Source organism: Crocuta crocuta, unplaced genomic scaffold (assembly GCF_008692635.1).
Source record: "Crocuta crocuta isolate KB4526 unplaced genomic scaffold, BGI_CrCroc_1.0 scaffold142, whole genome shotgun sequence".
Taxonomy (NCBI): Eukaryota; Metazoa; Chordata; class Mammalia; order Carnivora; family Hyaenidae; genus Crocuta; species Crocuta crocuta.
The window spans coordinates 1,234,878-1,243,260 of NW_027528892.1; positions in this window are offsets into that span (position 1 = coordinate 1,234,878).

An 8,383-nucleotide genomic window follows, 5' to 3' on the forward strand; every position below is an offset into this window, starting at 1 on the left:
ACACAAGGATTTCCCCTTTAGCTGTGAGGCCACAGGCCAGGGTGGGAAGGGAGGAGGAGGAAGTGGAGGCTCCCAGCCCCGCCCCACCCGTCAGCCCTGGTCCTCACCTCTGCACGCTCCTGAGCTCTTGCACCCCCTCCCTGGCCATGGGGTCTCCCCTCTGGCCTCTGCCTCCCCTCACGCTACCCCACCGAGATCGCCTGGATAAGGGGCTCTTCCCCCCGGCTGCCGCCGTGAATGCACAGAGCAGGTCCTGGATGGTCGGGCCGTGCCAGCCCTGGGAAAGAGACAACTCCAGCTCCATGTCTCACGGGGACAGACCAGGCTGGGTCTAATCCCCTGTCCTGCCATGCATGGGCTCTGCCCACCGACTCAGGGCCCGTCACCTCTCCCTGCCCCCGCAGCGTGGCAGCCCTCACAGTTTGAGCCCCATCCATTATCACCCCATCACCAGACTTTGCATATGAGCCCCCCCTCCCCCACCAGGTGCACCCTCCTCCTGTCCTCCCACAATCTCCCTCCTCCCCCTCCCTTGGGACGCAGTCAGAGTCGGACCACACTGGGTCCCACGCCTTCAAACCCTGTGCTCTTTCTGCCACAAGACGCCAAACTGTTAGTATTTGCATATTTGTCTCACCCACCCTGTTCTACCTGTAACCTTGACCAAGTGGCTTAAACTCACAGTGACTCAGATTCCCCAGCGGTAAAAAAGGAGATACATCCACTTATCAACATACTGTGGATAAGAAATGTCTTCGTACGTGTAAAATCTCAGAACGATGGCCGGCCCTTTTAAAATACCTAATAAATCATAGCCACATTTATTTATTTGTGATGTTTGTTTACTTATTTATTGTGAGGGAGTGTGTGTGAGCAGGGGAGGGGCAGAGACGGAGAGGGGAGAGAGAGAGAATCCCAAGTAGGCTCCATACTGTCAGTGCAGAGCCTGCCGTGGGGCCCAAGCCCACAAACTGTGAGATCATGACCTGAGCCAAGATGGAGTTGGACCCTTAACCAACTGAGCCACCCAGGCGCCCCTATTTTTGGGTCATCCCTAAGACCTCCAGTGTCCAGAAGAGGTTTTCAGGGTATTTTTGTTGGCTTACTGATTCTGTTCATTCCTACCACCAACCACCTTGTGACCTTACCAGCCTCCTCCAGAGCGAATGATCTGAGGTCCTGGAGGTCTAGCCCATCTTCTTCTTTCCAAAATCAAAATACCTCTCTAGCTTTCGTTTTCTGTCCTTCCCAAATGGACATGCAACAGATCCCTTCAGACTACAGTTCCCATGAGCCCTTGGACTCTCTGTATCACTGCAGCTTAGCAAGGCATGACCCCATGGCCTGATGGGATTTGGAGTCCACTCCCCTCCCGTTGCCCCGAGGCCCCACCTCAACTCCCACCTGGCAGAAGGGGGCCCATCTCACCTGTGGATGCGAGGAGGCTCTGTGCATAACTCGTCACATTGTTCCTGTCTGCCCACAGGTGTGCAGAGTCCCGGGCTCCAGGGCCTGCACCTCATAGCAACCGTCACTGGTCCTGCCTGTGTGGTTGGCCTGATGTCCCCAGGTCTTGCTGTCCCTGGGGATGTCCCCCAGGGGCCCAATGGACCGAATACATGTAGAGATGAGACTGGGGGTCTGTGGGGACCTTTCACCACAGTTTCCTTGTGCAAATCCGTGACCATGTTGGGAGCAGGGAAGTGAGGGGGGTCCTGGGAATGTCCCCACACCTGCTCTCTGCCCCAAAGCACCTGTAGGCATCCTCACTTAGTGAAGGGGTATGTGTCTCAGCCTCCCAGACCCCCTTCCTCCAGTGAGTGCCCTTGAGGTTGGGTCTCCCACCTGTCACATCCTCCTAGCCCAGGGGACCCAGTAGGCAGAGGACGAGTGGAGTCTTTGGGGTGAGGCCACAGTTCAGAGCTGGCTGTGTCTGGACCAGGAACTTGGATGTGGATACTTTAGGGTATTTCTTGTCTTCTAAAGCTCTGACTCTCAGAGGTAGATCAGGAATACGTGGTGATTGCCCATCCCTGTTGCTAAGGAGAGACACTCCCTAGCAACAGGGCTCCATCCCTTGAGCTCAAATGAACTGTCCAGTTCCTCGGAATGAGGCCCAGAGCAGCGCCTTCCTACAAGCCCACAAGTGCCAAATCCTGACGTGGGTATCACTGCTGAATCCACTCCTTCTCACCGGACGGTGAAGGTGTACCAGACCCTCTTTCCAGCCCACACCATGACCCATGTCCCTGAGGTGTTCAGGACCTCACTGCTGAAACCTGGCTCACACCACCGGATCCTGCAGGTGTAAGGCGGACGGTCAGGGCCCAGAGGAGCTGTCCAGATCGGGATGGCAGAGCTCATGGCGTGGCCCTGCATCCCCTGGTTTGTCACTGGATTGGGCACTAACAGAGGGGACGTGGTCAGCATTTCCAAATCGCTGAGTACCTGCACCACATCTGGACAGACCTGGTTGCTAAGGACGTTGTTCTCTAGAACTAGGGCCCAGAAGCTAGAAGCCTGGGAGGGAATGTCAGTCTGGGGCTCCCCACCCCTGATCTGTGAGTCGGGAGGCCCATGGGCATCATTTCCTGTTCTCCTCATGGGAGCCAGATGACCACATGTCACCTGTGGACGCACCGCCCGTGAGTCTCAACGAGGCCATGGGAGTGTCGGCTCCCACAGTGCTCCACTGGAGCACCATCTTTACCACCTCCTACTCTCGCCTCAAATCTGGGAGGGGTCTTTGCTAATCCTCAACTCAGTGACTGTTGCGGGCTGAATTGTGATGTGACACAAAGGTCCCCGGTGCCTGTGAACGGGACCTTTTTGGAAATAGCGTCTTCGCAGATGTAACCAGGGTAAGATGAGCTCACATGGATTACAGTGAGCCCTAAATCCGATGACTGGTGTCCTCAGAAGGAGAGAGACATTTGGACACAAACAGGAAGGATGCCATGGGAAGCTGGAGGCAGAGATCCGCGTGATGTGTCTTCAAACCCAGGAACAGCAAAGATCATCAGCAAATCTCCAGAAGCTAGAAGAGGAAAAAAAAGATTCTCGAGGCTCCAAAGAGAGGTGATCAACACCTTGATTTCAGAATTCCAGCTTCCAGAACTGTTGCTTGAAGCCCTCAGTTGGTGGTTTTCTTGTGCCAGCCCAGGCAACAAATGCAATGAGCTTTGTTTTTCTCTTTGGCAGGGTCATCCCTAGGGAGGGTCATTTGTCACCTGTAGACATGCAGAGGGTCTCCCTGGACCTGCTCACTCTGTCCTGTTCCACCCACACGAAGAATTCATACACAGTCTGGGTTCAAGTGCACCCACAACAATCCAGGTCTCTGAGGTGCAGTGAGTACCACTTGGGATGCTCTCCTTACACAACTGGTCTTGTGCAGGTACATCTGAGCCTGGACCCTCAGGGACCTCCCTTCTCGGTGACGGAGCTGGAGTCTGAGCCTCCACTCTTAAGCTTCTGACCGGGATGGAAGCTGCAAAGTGGGGACTTAGGCCTGTTAGGAGCAAGACATCAGACAGTTCCTGGCTCCTTCATCCACCCCAAGCTCATCCACAAACCCCAGAAAGCACAGTGCCCTTCAGTTCTGCAAGGAACCCCCATGAGCCTGCAGAAGGAACCCCCAGGAGGCTCAAGGGCATGGTGACCCAAGCTCTTCTGTCAAAAGCGTGGGTGGAGGACTGAGGGGTCATCCATGAGGTTTAGGGACAACTCGTCACCAACCATGTGGATGTACACAGAATACTCCACATTTTGCTTATTCATTCACGCGTTGACGGACACTTGGGCTGCTCCCGCCTCTCGGATATTGTGAATAACACCGCTTTGAATCTGGGTGTGCAAATATCCTTTCGAGACCCCGCTTTGAATTATCTCAGGTATGTATCCAGAAGTGGGATTGCTCGATCGTATGGTGATTCTGCATTTAATTATTTTAGGAACCACCATGCTGTGTTCCACAGCTGAACCATTCTACATTCACACCGACGGCACCCGGGGGCCTCCGTTTCTCCCATCCTCACCAGCACTTCTGAGTTTCTTCTTTGATGGTCACCATCCTAATGGGCGTGAGGTGGTATCTCATGGTCTTGATTTGCATTTCCTTAATGACCAGTGATGGTGAGCATCTTTTCACGTGTGGCTCATTCGCTTTTTGTCTCTGTATTATTAACTCCTCTCTCTCATAGCGTAGGACTAGCTCGCGTGTACTTAACGGAGCAACCTACTGTATGTGACCTGTTCCCCTTTCTGCCACCAACTCCTCACCTCTGCAGAGGCCCCTGGGCCCCGCTCAATGTCTCTGACTCTGCACAGGAAGTTGCCCACCCTGTGAGCACCCCCCTCACCCTGCCTGAACTCTGACCCCCATGACGAGCCACCTCTGTGGACGCCTGCACTGCTCAGTCCCGCCAAATGGCTTCAGGACTGAAACGTCTCAAAAGGGAAGGAAGAGGGAGAGGAAGAAGAAGAAGGAAGGAAAATATCTTTGGTGGGGTGTTTTGTTTTGTTTTGTTGATGAACAAAGTTCTAAATTTTTTTAAACACTTTATTTTGAAATGATTAGAGACTCCTAGGAAGTTGTGAAAAATAGTACAAGAGGTCCCGTGTGAGCTTTGTTCCACTTTACCCAGTGGTAACATTTACACACACGTACTACAATATGGAAAGCAGGAAATTGGGGTGCCTGGGGGTGCTCAGCTGGTTAAGCATCCACCTCTTGATTTCGGCTCAGGTCATGATCTCACCGTTCATGACTTCCAGCTCTGTGTCGGGCTCTGTGCTGAGGACTTGGAGCCTGCTTGGGACTCTCTCTCCCCCTCTCTCTCAAAATAAATAAATACAACATGGAGGAAAAAGTAATTTCTTTTAAAAAAATTTTTTTAAATATTTATTTTTTAATGTTTTATTAATATTTTTGAGAGAGAGAGAGACAGCGTGAGCAGGGGAGGGTCAGAGAGAGAGGGAGACACAGAATCTGAAACAGGCTCCAGGCTCTGAGCTGTCAGCACAGAGCCCGACGCAGGGCTGGAACTCATGAACCCTGAGATCATGACCTGAGCTGAAGTCGGACACTTAACCGACTGAGCCACCCAGGTGCCCCAGAAGTAATTTCTAGAAGATAACAATCAGCCTGCCAGGTTGGCGAACACCTGGAGGTTCAGGGAGAGGCACGGAGCCCCACATCTCTGTCCTCTGTTCCTGACCTGTGTCCCTTTCATCCTGAATCCACAATCTGGTAAGTGAAATGCAATCTTGAGTTCCGTGAGCTGTTCTAGCACGTTAATCAAACCCAGGACGGGGTTCGCAGGAACCTGTGATCAGTAGAGCAGATGGTGGGGCCCAGGTGACCACCTGGGTCTGAATCGGCCTCTGGGAGGGGCGGGGCATCCTTTGGGCAGAGTCCTCACCTGTGGGCTGTGACACTGCCTCCAGGGAGGTGGCGTCAGAACTGACTTGAACTGTGGGGCTCTGGGGGGAGTCAGGGACTTGCTTGGTGGTGTGGGGGGACCCTCCGCTGGGATGCAGTAGAATCCCAGTTACCCATCATTGTGGAACGCTGGAAATCACCCGAATCCCAAGGTGTCGGTAACACAACACTTAAAGATGAATCGTGCTGGTGGCTGCCTGGGGCTGGAGGGGGCGAGTGCCGGGGAGGTGACGGCTGGAAGGCCCGGGGTCTCTCTCTGGGGTGCTGAACGCTCCAAAATTGATTGTGGTGATGGTTGCCCAAGTCTGTGAATGCACCATGAACCATTCGTGTGCACATTTGATTTTTCTCAAGTAGAGGCTCCAACACCCGCCTTAAACCCACACACTGTTATATGTAAGCACATTTCAAAAAAATTGAAGGGGCTCCTGGGTGGCTCAGTCCTTCGGGAGCCTGACTTTTTTTTTTTGAATGTTTATTTATTTTGGGGGGCAGAGAGAGAGGGAGACATAGGACCCGAAGCAGTCTCCAGGCCTGACCCTGAGCTGTCAGCACAGAGCCCAATGCGGGACTCAAACCCACATCGTGAGACCAAGACCTGAGCCAAAGTTGGATGCTTAACCAGCTGAGCCACCCAGGTGCCCTGGGGGTCCTACTCTCTTGATCTTGGCTCAGAACAAGATCTACACACAGTTCGTGAGTTTGAGCCCTGTGTTGGGCTCTGTGCTGACAGCACGGAGACTGCTTGGGATTCTCTCTCTCTCTCTCTCTCTCTCTCTCTCTGCCCCACTCCCTCCCTCCCTTCCTCTCTCTCTCTCTTTCTCCTCAAAATAAGCATTTAAAAAAAGTTTGAAGACACTCTTCAGACAGATGGAGGTGGTCATTTCCCTCCTTAGCCCTTTCCACAGGGGTGCTGTCATGGGGAGCAGAGAGAGGTCTCCTCTTTACCCCCTGCCCTTGATGGCTGACGGAGCACCCAGGACCTGGGCAGTGTGGCTGTGGCCCCCAGGGGGGCGTGAGGCAAGGGCCTAACTGAGGCCCTGCGGGCCCACGTAGCCTCTGAGGTTGTGAAGAGCAGGGCACAGCCTGCCCCCCCATCACTCACCCCTACCTGGGGCTGCGCCACAGCCCGTGCCTTTTGTGGCCCAGAGTCTTCCGATGTGGTAAGTGGGGATCCTGGCCTGAAGATGGGGCAGATTTGAAAAACAGGACTGGGCCCAGAGAACACAAAAATGCCAATTGAAAGGGACACAGGCACCTCAATGTTTATAGCAGCGCCATCGACAATAGCCTAAGTATGGAGAGAGCCCAAATGTCCATCTATGGATGAATGGATCAAGAAGACGTGGTGTATTTATACGATGGAATATTGGCGATGACAAAGAGTGAAATCTTGCCATTTGCAAGGACGTGGTTGGAACTGGAGTGTATTGTGCTAAAGCTAAATAAGCCAGAGAAGATATATATCACTCATACGTGGAATTTAAGATACAGGGGAGCCTGGGGGGCTCAGTCGATTAAGCGTCCGACTTCAGCTCAGGTCACAATCTCACGGTTCATTAAGTCCAACCCTGCAACGGGCTCTGTGCTGACAGCTCAGAGCCTGGAGCCTATTTCAGATTCTGTGTCTCCTCTCTCTGCCCCTCCCCTGCTCACGCTCGCTCTCTCAAAAATAAATATTTTAAAAATTAAAAAAAAAAGATACAAAACAAATGAGCAAAGGGGTGAAAAGAAACACAAATGAAAAAGCCGACTCCTAACGATATGACGAGAACACACTGACGGTCACCAGAGGGGAGGGGTGGGGGAGGGGGAACAGAGGGCGCACTTGTGATGTGTGCCAGGTGATGCACAGGTGTTGCATTACTCTGCTGAGCACCTGAAACTAATACTACCTTGTAGGTTAACTGATTGGAATTTAAATAAAAGCTTAAAATACTGATGGGCTCGGGGGTCCCTAAGAGCACAGGGTAGATGTAGAAGTCTCCCCACTGCTGTAAGAGTCCCTAAGCGCACAATAGGGAGCATACACTTTATTAACATAACATAATACACGTGTCGGGCATATAGGCATGTTTTCAGGGTGCGGGGATAATTTCATGGTGCTCAGCACGTGGGATCGTGACTCCCCTCTCAATATTCACCCCAAACCCTAACCAAGGGGGCCCGTTCAGGCAGTGCTGCCTTTCGAGGTGACTCTCAGGGATCTCATTCTTTGACCTCGGAGGCCCCTCGCCCCGGTGTCACCTCTGTCTGGAAATCCCAGAAGGGTGGGTGCACTTTGACCCTGGCACACTGCGGGGACTCCACATCCCATGGCCCTGGGCGCTAGGCTTGCATGTGGTCAGCATGACTACATTGGACCCTAAAAACGTGTGATGAGGGGTCCACCTCGCAGTGAGAGTTCCTACCGCGAGAATGATAATTAAAAAAAAGGTTCACTGCACAACACTGTGAATGTACTTAATGTCACTGAATCCTTCATTTAAAAATGGTCAAGACAGGGGCGCCTGGGTGGCTTAGTTGGTTAAGCATCCGACTTTCGCTTAGGTCATGATCTCGCGGTTCGTGGGTTCTAGCCCCGCGTCGGGCTCTGTGCTGACTGCCAGCTCAGAGGCTGGAGCCTGTTTCAGAGTCTGTCACTCCCTCTCTCTCTGACCCTCCCCTGCTCACGCTCTCTCTCTCTCTCCTAGAAATAAATAAAACATTAAAAAAAAAAATAAAAATGGTTAAGATGGTTTTATTGTTAACCAAAAAAAAAAGAGAACCATTTGTTGTTACCGTGAGCACCCCTCCCCCAAGGCCCCTCCCCAAATACTGGAGATGGCGCCATTTCAGTGAGCACTTTACTTCTTGGGCACAGGCTAGATCAGGGCCAGAGGGAAGGGGGCGGGGGGACATGGGGGCAGGTGGGAGGCAGGCGGGTCTGGTTGNGGGACA